Source organism: Onychostoma macrolepis, chromosome 12 (assembly GCF_012432095.1).
Source record: "Onychostoma macrolepis isolate SWU-2019 chromosome 12, ASM1243209v1, whole genome shotgun sequence".
NCBI classification, from domain to species: Eukaryota; Metazoa; Chordata; class Actinopteri; order Cypriniformes; family Cyprinidae; genus Onychostoma; species Onychostoma macrolepis.
The window spans coordinates 19,363,379-19,382,674 of record NC_081166.1 but is presented as its reverse complement, the minus strand read 5'-3'; the positions used below and the strand labels follow the sequence as shown (position 1 = coordinate 19,382,674).

Genomic DNA, 19,296 nt, shown 5'->3' with positions numbered 1-19,296 from the left:
CATAAATGTTATCCATGGTTAGCATTATTTAGTTTTCCTGTAATCGAGTAATTTTGTCCTGCTTTGTGTGTAACAAAGATAATGTTCATTCTGCTTACTGTCCATAGGTGTAAAGTATAATAACTGATATAACAGAAGAAAAGCAAGGGGAAACTGTGCCACCTGTTTTACATATTAAAAAAATGCACAACTAATTGCATATTACACAGATATGTTATGAATGTATTTGTTTCATTTAATATTACAAAGCAAGGAAGGCAATGTTTAAGCCTTACACATAAGAGTCACAGTTTATTAACATTCTCCACTGTGGAAATTAGTGCATGGGACATCAGTGTCATACACACTTCCTTTAATCACCGACTTGAGATGAAAAAGGGTTTGTACCCAAATGACACACAGACTATAGCATTGCTAGAGGACTATGACTGTCATAACAGGTATATTGTTCAGGATGAGTGTGAAGTTATTTGAAGGAGCATTTCTCCAGAAAGCTGCAATTCAAAATCGGCCCTAACAAACAATATGTTTTGAACAGCACAAATTGTAACATTATCAGGCACTCATTATTATCAATACTCAATTATAAATTGTGGCATTCAAATAGCTTGAATAACTCAAACTCCACTGAAAACTAAAAAAAAAAAAAAAAAATGGACTCACCTTACTATTTGACAGTCCCGGCTCTCAGGTGGAACCTGAAATTGAAACAGATCGTTATATAGTGTTGCTGGACAATTTCTCAGTTCATTTACCCAATTAACATGGAGCATACCGTTAACAGAAATAAAAGCATATTTTGGCAAAGCTTTTATAAATAAAAACCATACCAAACAATATAATGCAATACATGTCTGTCTCCTCAGTGCCCCTCTGTTTCTATCATTCAGTGTGCCTGAAAGCGTTCTGCCTGCTTATTCAAGGGGACTGGGCTCGTCAAAAGTTTGGACACATTACTGTTTTTAATGTTCTTGAAATAAGTCTCTTATGCTCATCAAGCCAGCATTTATTTGATCAAAAAAACAGAAAAAAGAAAAACGAATATTGTGAAGTATTAAAAATAATGAAATGAAATAAAATAATGGTTTTCTATTTTAATATACTTCAAAATATAATTTATTTCTGCGATCAAAGCTGAATTTTCAGCATCATTACTCGTCTTCAGTGTCACATGATCCTTCAGAAATCATTATAATATACTAATTGGATACTCCGTTGTTATCGATGTTGGAAACAGTTGTGCTGCTTAATTTTTTGGGAACCTGTGATACTTTTTTCAGGATTTATTGATGAATAAAAAGTTAAAAAGAAAAGCATTTATTTATTCAGCTTTGCCATCACAGAAATAAATTATATTTTAATTACAATTTTAAAAGTAATTATCAGTTAAAATATGTTTTTATGAATATATTGTAAAACATAATTTATTTCTTTGATCAAAGCTGAATTTCAGCATCATTACTCCAGTCTTCAGTGTCACATGATCTTCAGAAATCATTCTATTATTATTTGCTGCTCAAGAAATATTTCTGATTATTATCAGTTGAAAAACAGTTATGCTCCTTAATATATGCAGAAACCATGATATACAACCATTCAAATGTTTGGTGTGTGTTATTTAATAGAAATGACTGTTTTTATTTAGCTAATAGGCATTAAATTTATAAAAGTAAAAACATTTATAATGAAGCAAAAAATATATTTCAAATAAATTATGTTCTTTTGAACTGTCTATTCATCAAAGAATCATAAAAATGTTTCCAGAAAATGTTAAGCAGCAAAAACTGTTTTTTTATTTATTTTTATTATTACATCTAATAATAATAAGAACCATTACTGATAACTGAGCACCAATAAGAATCCAGCACTAATTCAACATGTTAGAATGATTTCTGAACGATCATGCACTGAAGACTGCAGTAATGATGCTGAAAATTCACAGGAATAAATTACATTTTAAAATATATTCAAATGATATTTCATAATATTACTTTTTTAATTGTATTTTTGATCAAATAAATGCATGCAGCCTTGAGGGTTAGCACTTAAACGTTAACATTGCTAGCCCACCATGACTAATTATCAGGCAGCAAACTTAAACATTAAATTTTAATAGAAGCAGTCAAAATTACTAAAGTTTAAATTAAGTAATCAAGTTAAAATTCGTTAATTACGTATAACGTTAATTATATACCTCTGGACCGTTTTCTTCATGTTAGCAAGTCCTCATGGCCTAAAGTGTTCGCCGGTTCAACACCGATCTAAGGAACAATAAAAACACCAAACCTTTAAGTTATCGAGTACACAACATAATAAGAAATTAATTTGTTAGTAGAACAGTGTGACATACCTTAGTGAAGTTTTTGGGGATAACAGCGTACAGTCCGTGCCTCGATCGTCTTGACGTCTTCTTCTTCTTCTATTAAGGTTTATTGGCGGTTGGCAAACAACTTTTTTGTGCATTACCGCCACCATCTGGTATGAGTGTGGACCAGAATGTTGTGTATAAGCATTGTTTAAAAAAAAAAAAAAACTATATCCTTCCACTTAAATTGGTTTCTCTAAGATATTGAAACAGTATATTACAACACATTTTTTTTACTCTTTCCGCAAAATGCTAATCAAGCCAGCATTTATTTGATCAAAAATACAGAAAAAAGTATTACAATTTAAAATAATGGTTTTCTATTTTAATTTACTTCAAAATACAATTTATTGCTTTGATCAAAGCAAATATCTTTGACGTCTTCTGTTCTGAACTGCAGAAAAAAAACGCGCTCGTTTCGGACGCGGCCCGGATCTGCTCTGCGACAGTAGTTCCCGCCCACTGAAACCGGGCCCGGGCTGGATCCGTGTTACAGCACTGAAACGGATGTGACTGTAATACGGATTTGCCGGTTTGAAAACGGATCCGGCACAGAGTCAACTGCTGTCTGGGAATGGCATATTTTACTGTGTTGCTAATAGTGCATCACAGTTTAAAACATGTCACTTCCTGTTGCCAGCAGGTGGCGCTATGACTATAACCAAATACGGGAATGTATGTGTGTTCAGGACAGGCCTCTTATCAAACTTGTAAAATTTGGGGCAGATTGGACACTGCATGCCTGAGTTACAGCAACGTCCCGTTTCACTGCATTACTAGCATGCTTTAGCACTTAGCTAAGTGTTGCTAGCATGTTTTAGTATGCTTGTAGCATGCTGCCAGCCTATTTATCACTTGTTGACACTTTTTAATATGCACCTAGGAGTCCATTACAGTGTTAAACATGTCTCTTCCTGTTGCCAGCAGGTGGCGCTATGACTATACCCGAATACGGGAATGTAGATGTGTTCAGGACAGGCCTCTTATCAAACTTGTTAAATTTGGGGCAGATTGAACACAGCATGCCTGAGTTACAGCAACTTCCTGTTTCACTGCATTACTAGCATGCTTTAGCACTTAGCTAAGTGTTGCTAGCATGTTTTAGTATGCTTGTAGCATGCTGCTAGCCTATTTATCACTTGACACTTTTTAATATGCACCTAGGAGTCCATTACAGTGTTAAACATGTCACTTCCTGTTGCCAGCAGGTGGCGCTATGACTATAACCAAATACGGGAATGTATATGTGTTCAGGACAGGCCTCTTATCAAACTTGTAAAATTTCCCAGACAGCACACGTACGTCTGGCCGACGTCGGCCCGATGTACAAAATTTCGTCGGCACGATGTCGCTCAGGGATCGTTTGCTAATCGGCAATACGTCGCCGCGACGTCGGCCTCTGATCGGATATGCCCTCCGGCCGATGTTGGGACGACGCAGCTGTAAATCCCGGCCGCTCTGCGTGCACGCGGTTCACCGGCGTTTTGCTCATCGTTACGGACCACCTGCAGCTGCCGCCGCTGGTTTATAATAAAACAATATACACCACTCTCAAGAACAGCTGCAACTTTATTAATATTTTCATTTAACACATTACACATACAAATACATTTACATTTACCAGATGTTTTGATCAAAAGCGGATAATTCACGATTATTTGTAGTCTTTTGAAAATTAACCATGATTTTACCACAGCATTTGCAGTAAAACCATAGTAAACTCAAAATCAACCATAGTTTTACTACAATCACCATGGTTTAACTATGACTGTTGCAGTAAAACCATAGTAAGTACAAAAATAACCATTACTATAGCATTTAAAGTAGTAAAACCATAGTACAAATAAAATCTACCATTGTTTTACTACAGTAACCATGGTTTAACTATGACTGTTGCAGTAAAACCATAGTAACTACAAAATAACCATTACTATAGCATTTAAAGTAGTAAAACCATAGTAAAAATAAAATCTACCATTGTTTTACTACAGTAACCATGGTTTAACTATGACTGTTGCAGTAAAACCATAGTAACTACAAAATAACCGTTACTACAGCATTTGCAGTAAAACCATAGTTACAACATTTACCATAATTTCAAAAACTATGGTCACTATAGTCATAGTTACCAGTTTTACTGAAGTATTACTACAATGTTACTATAGAATATGACATCGAAGCATGGTTTAAAAAAAAAAAAAAAAAACACATGGTTACTATAATCATGCTTGCTAGTTTTACTATAGTAAAACCATGGTTAAATATTGTATAAGTATAGCACTTTTCACAATATTTATCATTTCAAAGTAGGTTTACAGAATATGCATATTTCAAGGTTACAATTTAAAAACATCCTTTAATCAGCCAGAGGTGACTGAGACTCACTGGGGAAGACCATCTTCTGGCAACAAAATAATGTCCATATGACAGTAGTTCATAAAACAAGTCATGTGTTCTGTGCTGTCAGCATCTAAGGCTATCTTCATGGCAAAAACTGAGTTACAATAATACAAAAGTTGCATAAACACAAATTAAAAACCAGGCAAACAATAAATAAGCAGTTAAAAATTTTAAATAGCATGATAAAAATTCTAAAATATTTTTATTTAAAGTCTCTATTTTTGTGTTCAGTTAAACATTATCCTTCAACATTATTAAAGGGTAAGTTCAACAATTTTCAGTCCATTTTGTATTGTTACAATGTTGGTAACATATGTAAAAGAACAATGTTTATTCTTTCTCCAAGATCCCCAGTGTATTTGTCAGCAAAACTGATGCAAAACAGCATTTTTTCATTTAGATGCTGCAAAAGTGTTTGTGTCATTTTGTCAAAACTCATTTCATTTTGCGTCATCTTGTGAAGTGCTGCTTACAAATAAAAGGGGACAAATAGGGTCCATATAACTCAGAGAAAGAGTAAATATTGTTCATTTATAGATATTACAGACGTTGCAATAATACAATAGCGGGTTGAAAATTGTCAAACTTACCCTTATAGGCAATATAAGGATAATATTTGTTTTTTTGTGTCCAGTGTTTTGTGTGTCCATGTACAGTAGCCGTCATCTGTAGTCTTTGTGAGCGTTAGCATCTTCACAAGTGAGTTTGGATCCAAACTGGAGCTGGCTTCATCTCTAGTAACCTCGGGATGGGCATCCTAAGATAGAAACAGGAAATCAAAAGAAGAAAGTTTAGCATAGCTGCTGTTCATATTATTTAGACATATAACTGGAGTGCAAGGTTATCAGATGTGTTGTGTGAATACTTGGCTAAAACTACACATGCCACAGTATATTTAAGTGGGTGGAACATCATATTTGTAATTTACACTACTGTTAAATGTTTGGGGTCAGTAAGATTTTTTTACGTCTTTGAGAAAAGTCTCTTCTGCTCACAAAGGCTGCATTTATTTGATCAAAATGAAGTAAAAACTATTTAACAACAGTTTTCTGCATATTATGCAATGTAATTTATTTCTGTGATCAAAGCAGAACATTCATTACTTCAGTCTTCAGTGTCACATGATCCTTCAGAAATCATTCTGATACGCTGATTTGCTGCTCAAGAAACATTTCTGATTATTATCAATGTCAAATGCTGTACTGTTTTAAAACTTTATTCACCAAAGAATCCTGGAAAAATGAAGCAGCAAGCAAATTAAAATGATTTCTGAAGGATCATGTGACACAAAATTCAGCTTTATCATCACAGGAATAAATTATCTCACCAAATATATTCAAATAGAAAATTTTAAATTGTAGTAAATTGTAATAATTTCATACATTAAACTGTGGTTGGCATAAGAGACTTTCAAAAACAAAAAAAACAAAATAATCATACCAACCCAAACTTATGAAACAGTGTGTATGTTCGAGACTTTACTTACTAATCCTGCGGTTTATAGCATCTTGGTGATGTTGTCTTACAGGAGTTCAAACTGACTCTGTTGGGTGCAGCAGGCCATCAGCACTGAAGAATCTAGGAACAAAACAAGCAATTTGACACAGAGCAAACAATATTTGTCAGGGATCGGTCGAGAGATGAGGCGAGGACTCAAGTGCAGGAGAAAAGTGGGTCTTTTATTAAAAAAAGAAACAAAAGATGACCAAAAACCACCCCGAGGGGGAAAACAGGCAGGCAGGCAGAGAGCTACAGCACACATAGACAAACCCACACACGATACCAAACATCCAACATTAACAACGAAACAGCACAGGACTGCAGACACCAGGAGACTATATGGGGAGCCAAACGAGGAGGACACAGGTGAAGTAACTGAAACAATAATGAGATAACAAGGAGGGTGGGGTCAGACAATAGACAGGAAAGCACATGGCACAAACAACAAACAATAAGCCATGTGCTAACACACACAGTGACATCTGGTGGCCAACCAGGGCACACCAGCAGGGCCGTGACACAACCCCCCCCTTTAAGGAGCGGATTCTAGACGCTCCACACACTAAAACTGAGAAGAGGAAAAAAAATATATATGTCTAGGAGAGCGGTGGGCCGGAGGCGGATCAGGGGGAGAGATGGTGGGCCAGGCCCATGTAGCGGCAGAGGGGGACCTGGGGACTGAGGCAGCGCCAGCGGATGGGGACCCAGGGCAGAGCCCGCGCCACCACAGCGGTATGTGTGGATTTGCCACCTGGGAACGGGCAATGACAGGCTCTGCCGTTTGAGCCTTGTGCGGACACCGCCGCTGAAAATCGTGAGCGGCCACCGCCGTTTCGGGAACCTTGTGAGCGGGCACCGCCGCCTCGGGAGGAACGTGAGTGGGCACCGCCGCCTCGGGAGCCTTGTGTGCGGACACCGCCGCCTCGGGAGGAATGTGTGCGGACACCGCCGCCTCGGGAGCCTTGTGTGCGGACACCGCCGCCTGAGCCTTGTGTGCGGACACCACCGCCTCGGGAGGAATGTGCGGACACCGCCGCCTGAGGCTCGTGAGCGGGCACCGCCGCCTGGAGGCTCGTGAGCGGGCACCGCCGCCGGGAGGCTCGTGGCGGGCACCGCCGCCTGAGGCTCGTGAGCGGGCACCGCCGCCTCGGGAGGCTCGTGAGCGGGCACCGCCGCCTCGGGAGGCTCGTGAGCGGGCACCGCCGCCTCGGGAGGCTCGTGAGCGGGCACCGCCGCCTCGGGAGCCTTGTGTGCGGACACCGCCGCCTCGAGAGCCTTGTGAGCGGACACCGCCGCCTCGGGAGGAACGTGAGCGGAAGCCGCCGCCTCGGGAGGAACGTGTGCGGACACCGCCGCTTCAGGAGCCTTGTGAGCGGACACCGCCACTTCGGGAGCCTTGTGAGCGGACACCGCCGCCTCGGGAGGAACGTGTGCGGAAACCGCCGCTGAAGCCTTGTGAGCGGACACCGCCACTCGGGAGGAACGTGGCGGAAACCGCCGCCTCGAGAGTTTTGTGAGCGGACACCGCCGCCTCGAGGAACGTGAGCGGAAGCCGCCGCCTGAGGAACGTGTGCGGACACCGCCGCTTCAGGAGCCTTGTGAGCGGACACCGCCACTGGGAGCCTTGTGTGCGGACACCGCCGCCTCGAGGAACGTGAGCGAACCGCCGCTGAGCCTTGTGAGCGGACACCGCCGCTTGAGCCTTGTGAGCGAAACCACCGCCTGGGGAACGTGTGCGAAACCGCCGCTGGAGTTTTGTGAGCGGACACCGCCGCTGAGTTTTGTGAGCGGACACCGCCGCTGGAGCCTTTTGTGAGCGGACACCGCCGCTGGAGTTTTGTGAGCGGACACCGCCGCTGAGTTTTGTGAGCGGACACCGCCGCTGAGGAACGTGCGGAAACCGCCGCTTGAAGCCTTGTGAGCGGACACCGCCGCTGGAGTTTTGTGAGCGGACACCGCCGCCTCGGGAGGAATGTGCGGAAACCGCCGCTGAAGCCTTGTGAGCGGACACCGCCACCTCGGGAGCCTTGTGTGCGGACACCGCCGCCTCGGGAGGAATGTGCGGACACCGCCGCTGGGAGCCTTGTGTGCGGACACCGCCGCTGGGAGCCTTGTGTGCGGACACTGCCGCTGGAGCCTTGTGTGCGGACACCGCCGCCTCGGGAGGAATGTGCGGACACCGCCGCCTCGGGAGGCTTGTGAGCGGGCACCGCCGCCTCGGGAGGCTTGTGTGCGGACACCGCCGCCTCGGGAGGAACGTGAGCCGAACCGCCGCCTCGAGAGCCTTGTGAGCGGACACCGCCGCCTCGGGAGGAACGTGAGCGGAAGCCGCCGCCTCGGGAGGAACGTGTGCGGAAGCCGCCGCCTGAGGAACGTGTGCGGACACCGCCGCTTCAGGAGCCTTGTGAGCGAAACCACCGCCTGGGGAACGTGTGCGAAACCGCCGCTGAGTTTTGTGAGCGGACACCGCCGCTGAGCCTTGTGAGCGGACACCGCCGCTTGAGCCTTGTGAGCGGACACCGCCTCGGGAGGAATGTGCGGACACCGCCTCGGGAGGAACGTGCGGAAACCGCCGCTGAAGCCTTGTGAGCGGACACCGCCGCTTGAGTTTTGTGAGCGGACACCGCCGGGAGCCTTGTGGCGGACACCGCCGCTGGAGTTTTGTGAGCGGACACCGCCGCTGGAGTTTTGTGAGCGGACACCGCCGCTGGAGGAACGTGTGCGAAACCGCCGCTGAAGCCTTGTGAGCGGACACCGCCGCTGGAGGAACATGTGCGGACACCGCCGCTTGAGCCTTGTGAGCGGACACCGCCGCCTCGGGAGGAACATGTGCGGACACCGCCGCCGGGAGCCTTGTGAGCGGACACCGCCTCGGGAGGGACGTGAGCGGTACCGCAGCCTCGAGGAACGTGAGCGGGTACCACCGCTGAGCGCGAGCAGACCACGCCGCCGCATTGACATCAGTGGGGGTTCCTGCACTCTTCGTATCAGCCCGGGACGCTCTGGAAGCGGGCTGGAGGTATTGGGTGCGGCAGACGAGGCCTCTGACACCCTTTTGATTGCCGCTGGGGGCCCTGCAGCTTCTGCAGCTTTGTCGGCCACCACTGGAGGTGCTGCAGCTTCGGCGAGCACTGCCTGAGGCACTCCAGCTACCCTAGCTGGGGAACGTGCCAGGAACTCCACAAATTCCCCAAACGTCAGGTGGTCCAGCCCCCTCATCCTCCACCATTTGAGGGGCTCCTCAAGGGCACTATTGAAAAGGTCCTTGAGGGCCGCATCATTGTACCCCAAACCCTCTGCTGCACCACAGAACCTCAGCGCAAACTTCCTCACCTCAGTGCCCTGCTGACGGAGGGAGCTCAGGGCCTGGAACTGGAGGATGCGTTGGTAGAGGGGGCTGCTGACGTTAGAGGCTGGTGGATGGTGTGAGCCCATTCTCCGCTGAGTCCTCATTTGGCTGTTTCGTTCTGTCAGGGATCGGTCGAGAGATGAGGCGAGGACTCAAGTGCAGGAGAAAAGTGGGTCTTTATTAAAAAGAAACAAAAGATGACCAAAACCACCCGAGGGGGAAAACAGGCAGGCAGGCAGAGAGCTACAGCACACATAGACAAACCCACACACGATACCAAACATCCAACATTAACAACGAAACAGCACAGGACTGCAGACACCAGGAGACTATATGGGGAGCCAAACGAGGAGGACACAGGTGAAGTAACTGAAACAATAATGAGATAACAAGGAGGGTGGGGTCAGACAATAGACAGGAAAGCACATGGCACAAACAACAAACAATAAGCCATGTGCTAACACACACAGTGACATCTGGTGGCCAACCAGGGCACACCAGCAGGGCCGTGACAATATTTAGTTTGCAACTCCAGATTTATTAGAAGGAAACGAGCTAGAGCAGCAGTAAAATGCAGATAAAAGAAAGAATAATATATATAGCAATATAATAACATGTACATATATAACTAATACTACTAATAATATAATCTTAAGATAACAGAATCTATGTTTTTAGTTTTAGGTCGAGTGTCACTTATGTTCAGATAAAATCTTACTAAACAAGTCTCTAGTTTTGTGTTCAGTTAAACATTATCCTTCAACATTATTAAAGGGTAAGTATTGTTACAATGTTGGTAACATGTAAAAGAACAATGCTTATTCTTTCTCCGAGATACCCAGTTACAAGCATTAGTGACAGAATCATCAGCCAATCAAATTTTGAAGTTCAATGACAGCCCGCCCTCTGGGTCTAGTGACGTGCCCAGTGCTACCCCCAGCATTATACCGCCCTTTTAGTGAGGGATTTCCAAGGTACGAAAGTGAAATTCAATGAAAAGAAAATGACAGCTGCAGTCATTGGAGCCTACACCAAATCTTGTTGCCTAGCTACTAAAAACACCTTTTCAAGGCGCTCTTTTGAAGACAAACGAGAATGACTGAGAAAAGAAGACCTACACACAAACTGAATTCGCTAACAAAGGCCAGCAAAGTTTTTATGCGCCATTTCAAAGATTGCAACTATGAGTGCTCTGAGTGGCTAACAGCTAGCACCGAGCACAAGTTATTTTGTTGACGTGTTTACTTTTTAATCCAAGTAAAGAGGCATGGAATGATAGACCCAGGGACTTTATTTACACGTGACAGGTGAGTGCTTTATTATTTGATGAGTATTGTATCATGCACATTGTTATGGAGGTGTACATGGTGCGTTGATAATACTGTGGTGTGGTGTGTGGATGTCCAGCATTTGTACAGTTTTGCTGCTTTGGGCACGTTGTCATTTTAGAGTGACGTGAATGTGCATAGTGACTTGTGTATTGGCGGATTACTTTTACTGATCATGATGTAGGAAAATTTACTCTGCATTTAACCCACCCTAATCTAACCTACTGTTGAAATTGTTGATCAGCAGTCACTGTTGTTGAGAGCCTGTGTGCGGCATAATATGTGCATTACGCATATGGCTACGTTAGCTGTAACAGAGATGTGTAAAATGTGTACATGTAGTTTACAGTTGCTTACTGAAGGCCCTGACTGAAACCCCACGGTACGCCACTGTCTGACAGTAGGTTCACTCCAACTCTGCTGGGTGCAGCAGGCCATCACCACTGAAGAATCTAGGAAAGAAACAAGCAATCTGTCACAGAGCCAACAATATTTAGTTTGCAACTCCAGGTTTATTAGAAGGAAACGAGCTAGAGCAGCAGTAAAATGCAAATAAAAGAAAGAATAATATATAACAATTATTAACAAATATATATACACACATACACACAACAAATTCTACTACTACTACTAATAACAACATAATCTTAATATAACAGAATTTATGTTTTTAGTTTTAGGTTGAGTGTCACTTACGTTTTGATGTCAAGGCCTTCTTAAAATTGGCTAAATATATTTTGAAAAATGCACATTAATATATTCCATGATCTATATTTCAGCTTCTTCAGTTCACCTGTATTTTTCTAAGTCAGTAGCTCCCTTCAGAAATGTTGAAATCTTGGAGCTTCCCTTCTGTTATGTAGAGTTTCTTTCTGTCCTCCTGAAATCACAGAACAATTTTTATTAATATTTGTTTACCATGAAATATCAAAACTTGTTTTCAGTCGATTACACTCTCCATGTAAGTGATGTCATCGATTCAGTAAACCCTTTGACAAATCGCCAGGAAAACCTTTACAGAGCTAACAAAATCTCTCATATGGGTAGCTGACATATCAATGTGTCATATGGTGTGACAGCAAAAAAAAAAAATTAAAAAAATTAAATTAAATTAAAATAAACTAACATTGAAGATAAACCTCTCTCAAGCTATTTGTAACTCTAAGAATGAAGATACATTTTTCTCAAGTTATTTGTAGACATTTTTGCTGTCACACCATAGGACACAGTCCAATTTTTATTTTATTCGAATATTTGATTAAAAGCCCAGGGTTTCATAAACACGAGCTCAATCTAGAGTTAGCCTAACGTTACCTGAAAACTGATAAGATGCTAACAGACTTTTTCGAAGACACTAAACCATTTCTATAAAATAAATATTTAATTGAAACATGTCAATAACAAGTAAGAAACGTGTCAGGGACGTTTGTATGTAATATTTGTGTGATTAAGTTTAGGGACTATACAGTACTTACCTGAAATCAGTGAAAACCGCAGCGAGAGACGGAGATTACTGTTCGCCAGTAGTTGTGTCAAAGCCCCGTTTCCATGGCAACTCTGCTCCCCGCTCGCGCAGAGCTCAACAAGCACACAGCATTTACACAAATAAACATATAGGATTAAAATATTACATTAATAAATTACAGTCTCGTTCAATTAATATTCAATAATGAACTTAAAACTTAATTTGTAGTTCAAAAAGCAACAGCAACAATAGCTCACCGTATAGAGACGGATTCTTTCTGGCAGCCTGTAAAAGAGTGAAAAACACGGCGAAAAAGCAGTTAGGACTTCTCTTTAATAATCCGCTTTAACATTTCCCCTCAGAGAAATGGCTGGAAACGCATTAAGGCATAAATATTAATTTTAAAAATCGCTAGCGTGACCGTTAGCCAAACAAGTTAGTTGGAAATTAGCCACAGTCTCTTCACCTGTGCTGTAGCACACCAAATGTGCCTAACTAGTACCTTTTAAGTGTCACAGAATTAACATAGTATTTGTTTGTAATTTAGCTGAAGTTAAATCTTACCTGAAAGCACAGATGTCGCCGGGATGAGTGTCTTCTCTCTGTGGGTTGCTAAGAGACGAATAACTGGGCTCGCCGCAAACAGAAAAGCGCGGCATCGGCCTGCGGTCGTGAACCGACTCAGGGCCGACGACTGATGAGCTGGAAAACAGAGCACTGACCGAATTATATCGACCTACGCCTGGCTGATGTTTATTAGATGTTTCAGGTAGTGAGGCCGACGTTTCGATATTGGGCCGACGTCGGCCAGACGTACATGTGCTGTCTGGGTTGGAGCAGATTGGACACTACATGCCTGAGTTACAGCAACTTCCCGTTTCAACGCATTACTAGCATGCTTTAGCACTTAGCTAAGTGTTGCTAGCATGTTTTAGTATGGTTGTAGCATGCTGCCAGCCTATTTATCACTTGTTGACACTTTTTAATATGCACCTAGGAGTCCATTACAGTGTTAAACATGTCACTTCCTGTTGTCAGCAGGTGGCGCTATGACTATATCTGAATATGAGCATGTAGATGTGTTCAGGACTGAACTCCTATGAAACGTGTGAAGTTTGGGGCAGATTGGACATTGCTTGCCTGAGTTACAGCAACTTCCTGTTTCATGGCGAAATATCCAATTTTGTCACGCCGCCAGGGACATGCCCCTTGACGAAAACTCTAGATCTTCGCAATTTAACATCGCAAAGGCCTTATGATTACACTCAGCAAATTTAAAGTACGAAGCCTGGAAATTGCAAAAACTGCACAAAAATTGAACAGAAAAATTCAAAATAACGTACTTCCTGTTGGGTTTTGGATTTTGTACCAGGAGACTTTTTTGTAGGTAATGGTGTGTTACACGTGTGTACCGATTTTCGTGCATGTACATAAAACGTAGCTCGAGGCGCACTCTTTTGAAATATTATAGGTGGCGCTATCGAGCCATTTTGGCACACCCACTTCTGAAACCCATATCAGATGTAAATTTTCGCCAGTTCTGACCCGTGTGCAAAGTTTCATGAGTTTTGGAGCATGTTTAGGCCCTCAAAAATGCGATTCACTTTGGAGAAGAAGAAGAAGAAGAAGAAGAAGAAGAAGAAGAAGAAGAAGAAGAAGAATTAAAGCTGCAAGCAGCGATGAACGGGCCCTCGCACCCGGCCTCACCGCCGACCGGTGGCTTCAGGGAGACGGAACGGTGAGCAACGTGCATTTAAAAAGCCAAATAGAGAGGAAAATGTTAAAGTCATTTATATGTGCCAAACCTGCTGGTGGCGCTATGTCTATAACTTAACATTGGCCTGTAGATGTCTTCAGACCAGTACTTTTATCGAAAATATGAAGTTTGGTGCAGATTGAACATGGTATGTTTGAGTTAGTGCAAAGCATGACGTATCCTGTTGCCAACAGGTGGCACTATAATTATTACTGAATATTGGCCTTTTGATGCTTCAGACCAGGGCTCTTACCAAACATATGAAGTTTTGTGCAGATTGGACATTGCATGTTTAAGTTAGTGTAAAACAAGTCATTTCCTGTTGCCAACAGGTGGCACTATCACTATAAATGAATATTGGCCTTAAGATGTGTTCAGGCCAGGACTCTTATCAAACAGGTGAAGTTTGGGGCAGACCGGACAATGCATGTTTAAGTTAGTGTAAAACAAGTAATTTCCTATTGCCAGCAGGTGGCGTTATGTTTATAATTGAATATTGGCCTTAAGATGTATTAAGACCAGGACTCTCATAAAACGTGTGAAGTTTGGGACAGATCGGACATTGCATGTTTAAGTTAGTGTGAAACAAGTAGATTCATGCTGCCAGCTGGTGGCGCTATGTCTATAACTGGAAATTGGCATGTAGATATCTTCAGGCCAGCACATTTACAGCCTGGAAATTGCAAAAACTGCACAAAAATCGAACAGGAAATTCAAAATAACGTACTTCCTGTTGGGTTTTGGATTTTGTACCAAGAGGCTTTTTTGTAGGTAATGGTGTGTTACACGTGTGTACCGATTTTCGTGCATGTACATAAAACGTAGCTCGAGGCGCACTCTTTTGAAATATTATAGGTGGCACTATCGAGCCATTTTGCCACACCCACTTCTGAAACCCATATCAGATGTAAATTTTCGCCAGTTCTGACCCGTGTGCAAAGTTTCATGAGTTTTGGAGCATGTTTAGGCCCTCAAAAATGCGATTCACTTTGGAGAAGAAAAAGAAGAAGAAGAATAAACAAAGCAATTCCAATAATAATTCTAATAATAATAAACGGAGCAATTCCAAGAGGGTCCTCGCACCTCGGTGCTCGGGCCCTAATAAATACAGGTGCATCTCAATAAATTAGAATGTCGTGGAAAAGTTCATTCATTTCAGTAATTCAAGTCAAATTGTGAAACTCGTGTATTAAATAAATTGAATGCACACAGACTGAAGTAGTTTAAGTCTTTGGTTCTTTTAATTGTGATGATTTTGGCTCGCATTTAACAAAAACCCACCAATCTCAACAAATTAGAATATTTCATAAGACCAATAAAAAAATTTTTTTAGTGAATTGTTGGCCTTCTGGAAAGTATGTTCATTTATGTACTCAATACTTGGTAGGGGCTCCTTTTGCTTTAATTGCTGCCTCAATTCGGCATGGCATGAAGGTGATCAGTTTGTGGCCCTGCTGAGGTGGTATGGAAGCCCAGGTTTCTTTGCATGTTTTTTTTTTTTTCTTCTTCTTTTTATCCTCATTCCAAATGATCAGAAAAGAGGAAACCAACAATAAAACAGGAGAAAGTACTAAATTACATAGTAGTACATCGCGAGGCTCTGGGTCTCTCCAGATTTTGCAATTTTGCGGTATTTTTCTTACTCATCTCGGGTCTGTTCGTGCAGAACAGTTGTGCCTTTACATCGTACACCCGTTGTGAGCTTTTGGATATCGGTTTGCGAATTTCCGACACTTTTATGGACAATCTTCGACTCCTTCCTGAGATCGCTAGGACACCCGAGGCTATGCACCCTACCCGGCCGGGCGGAAGTGCTCGCAGGCGGCGTCGAGATCGTAAACAAAGGCGGGGGAAGCGCGGAGGACTAAGAGCTAAGCTAAGGCTAACACCACACCGGCTCTCTTTACCCAGCATTTTCCTTGCCAATGTACGGTCGCTAGTGAACAAAATGGGGGAGATTCGACTCAGCATCACACACAGCAAGAAACTTTTGAACTGTAACGTCCTAATCTTCACGGAAACCTGGTTAAACAGCGGAATACCGGACACCGCTATTGAGCTAGCGGACGCCACACACTCCGGGCGGATAGAACATTAGATGGCTCTGGTAAGACCAGAGGTGGTGGATTGTGCATTTACATTAACAAAGCTTGGTGCACAAACTCTGCTATTGTTGGGAGTCATTGTTCAGCTAACCTTGAGTTTCTCATGGTTAAATGTAGACCGTTTATCTACCGCGGAGTTCACTTCCACCATTATAACTGCAGCCTATATTCCCCGGATGCTGATGCCAAGCTTGCTATGAAAGAACTTCACGCAGCCATCAGTAAACAACAGACTGATCACCCGAAGCGGCTTTTATTGTTGCAGGTGACTTTAATCACTCAAACTTAAAGTCAGTGCTGCCCAAGTTTCACCAGCATGTTTCCTGTCACACCAGAGGAAACAAAACCTTAGACCATGTTTACACAAACATGGCTGGAGCTTACGTTGCGACACCCCTCCCCACCTGGGACAGTCAGATCACCTTTCTTTGTTCCTCACCCCAAATATGCACCCCTCATCAACCGTGTGAAGCCATCAGTGAAGACCATCAAGGTGTGGCCTGCGGGGCAGATTCCACACTCCAGGAAAGGTTTCTACACACAGACTGGAGTATGTTTGCTTCTCAAGCCACCAGTGGCGCTCACACAGACATTGACTCTTACACCTCCTCTGTATTGGATCATATCAATATCACCATTGACAGTGTTACAACCCAGAAACAGATCACCACATATCCAAATCAGAAGCCTTGGATGAACAAGGAAGTGCGACTCCTGTTGAAGTCACGCAACACTGCCTTCAGATCAGGAGATGCACAAGCCTACAGCACATCCAGAGCAAACCTGAAGAGGGGCATCAAAAGGCCAAGCACTGCTACAAGCTAAAGATAGAGGGACACTTTTCCAACTCTGACCCTCGACGCATGTGGCAGGGCATTCAGGCCATCAGTGACTACAAACCCACCCACTCCACCCCCGCAGCCACTGATGTCAACTTCCTGAACGAGCTAAATTACTTTTATGCTCGCTTTGAAAGAGACAACAGAGAAACTGCCACCAAGCTCAATCCTCAGCCGACCACCCACCAATCATACTCTCCTCCACAGATGTCTGCAAGGCACTGAGCCGGATCAGCGCGCACAAGGCTGCTGGACCAGACAACATCCCTGGTCGTGTTCTCAGGGCATGTGCGGAGCAGCTCGCTGGGGTTTTACAGACATTTTCAACCTGTCTCTTGCCCAAGCAGCCGTACCAACATGCTTTAAATGCACTTCCATTGTGCCAGTGCCAAAACACTCTAGTCCGAGGTGCCCTAATGACTACCGCCCTGTAGCACTCACACCCATCGTCATGAAGTGCTTTGAGCGGCTGGTCCTGGAACACCTAAAAGACTCTCTACCATCCACATTGGACTCACACCAGTTTGTCTACCGTAGCAATAGGAGCACAGAGGACGCAGTTTCCATGGCACTGCACTCTGTGCTCACTCACCTGGACAATAAGAACACTTATGCACGTATGCTGTTTGTTGACTTCAGCTCAGCATTCAACACTGTCATCCCAACCAAGTTAATAGCCAAACTTGGAGACCTGGGCATCAATACCTCAATGTGTAACTGGATTTTGGACTTCCTGACCAACAGACCCCAGAATGTTCGATCAGGATTCACCTGCTCCACATCCATCACACATAACACTGGTGTACAGGGCTGTGTGCTAAGCCCGTTTCTCTACTCCCTCTTCACCTCCGACTGCAAGCCTGTGTATGGATCTAATTCCATCGTCAAGTTTGCAGACGACACCACGGTGATTGGCCTCATTAGTAACAACGATGAGACTGCCTATAGGGAGGAGATCCAGCACCTGGCCACATGGTGCACTGAAAATAACCTGCTCCTCAACACCACCAAAACGAAGGAGCTCATCGTGGACTTCAGGAAGGAGTCAAGAGGCACACACGACACCATCCACATCAATGGAATGGCTGTTGAGCGTGTCTCCAGTTTCAAGTTCCTGGGGATCCACATCTCGGCGGACATGTTGTGGAAAACCAACACCTCCAGCCTGGTCAAGAAGGCTCACCAGCGCCTCTTCTTTCTGAGGACACTGAGGAAGAATCAGCTCTCCTCTGCTATCCTGGTGAACTTCTATCGCTGCGCAATAGAAAGCATTCTGACCAACTGTGTCACAGTATGGTATGGGAGCTGCTCTGTTGCGGAGCGCAAGGCACTGCAGCGGTGGTGAAAACTGCCCAGCGCATCACAGGGACTCCACTACCTGCCATCGAACACATCCAGAGGAAACGCTGTCTGCATCGAGCTCGCAGCATCCTTAAGGACTCCTCTCACCCAGCCCACAGACTGTTTTCTCTCCTGCCCTCCGGTGGCGTTTCAGGTGCCTCCGGACCAGGACCAGCAGACTAAAGAACAGTTTCTTCCCCAGAGCTGTCTCTTTACTGAACTCTAACCCCGTTGATCCACTTCCTCATATATTATTAACTCTTCTCTCCTACCTCACATCTGCCTTATTTGCACTACTGAATGTAAATTTTATTACAGTAACAACTGTTTACTTTTGTATCTTGCACTACCATACCTAAATTGGACTATGCTCATTTGCACTGCTGACTGTTGTTTACATTATCAATGTTTACATTAACATTTTGCACCGTATGTCTAATTGTAATATGCAATCACTTCCACTGCACTTTTACACCTTGTTTATAGTAATAGTCATCTGTATATATATTATATTGATAGTACATATCACCTGTAAATTCTGTTCATAGTAATAGCCATCTGTATATTTATTCACTATACATATTCACCTGTAAATTCTGTTTATATTAATAACCATCTTTCTATATATATTTATACATATATTCAGTACATATCCTTGTCCTGCACTTATTCAACCATTGTATATACTGCACTTGCTGCTATTGCACTTCTGGTTAGACCTAAACTGCATTTCGTTGCCCTGTACCTGTACTTGTGTAATGACAATAAAGTTGAATCTAATCTAATCTAATCTAATGTGACAATTTTTTGATCAATTGACCAGCTATTTGCCCAATCAGATATCTAGG

At 43.4% G+C, this 19,296-nt stretch overlaps 1 protein-coding gene and 1 long non-coding RNA gene across 3 annotated transcripts in view; one reads left to right on the top strand and one right to left on the bottom strand.

The window, feature by feature from the left end:
- The window catches only part of LOC131551149 (phenylethanolamine N-methyltransferase), a 102,469-nt gene that overhangs the window by 59,766 nt on the left and 23,407 nt on the right, over positions 1-19,296 (top strand). The gene's annotated exons all lie outside the window — the stretch shown is intronic.
- On the bottom strand, positions 5,367-13,168 carry LOC131551151 (uncharacterized). Its single transcript, XR_009273702.1, has 5 exons — positions 12,418-13,168; positions 11,736-11,822; positions 11,300-11,394; positions 6,252-6,343; positions 5,367-5,522 (listed from the first exon to the last, which is right to left on the bottom strand). It is a non-coding gene; the product is annotated as an uncharacterized LOC131551151 (long non-coding RNA).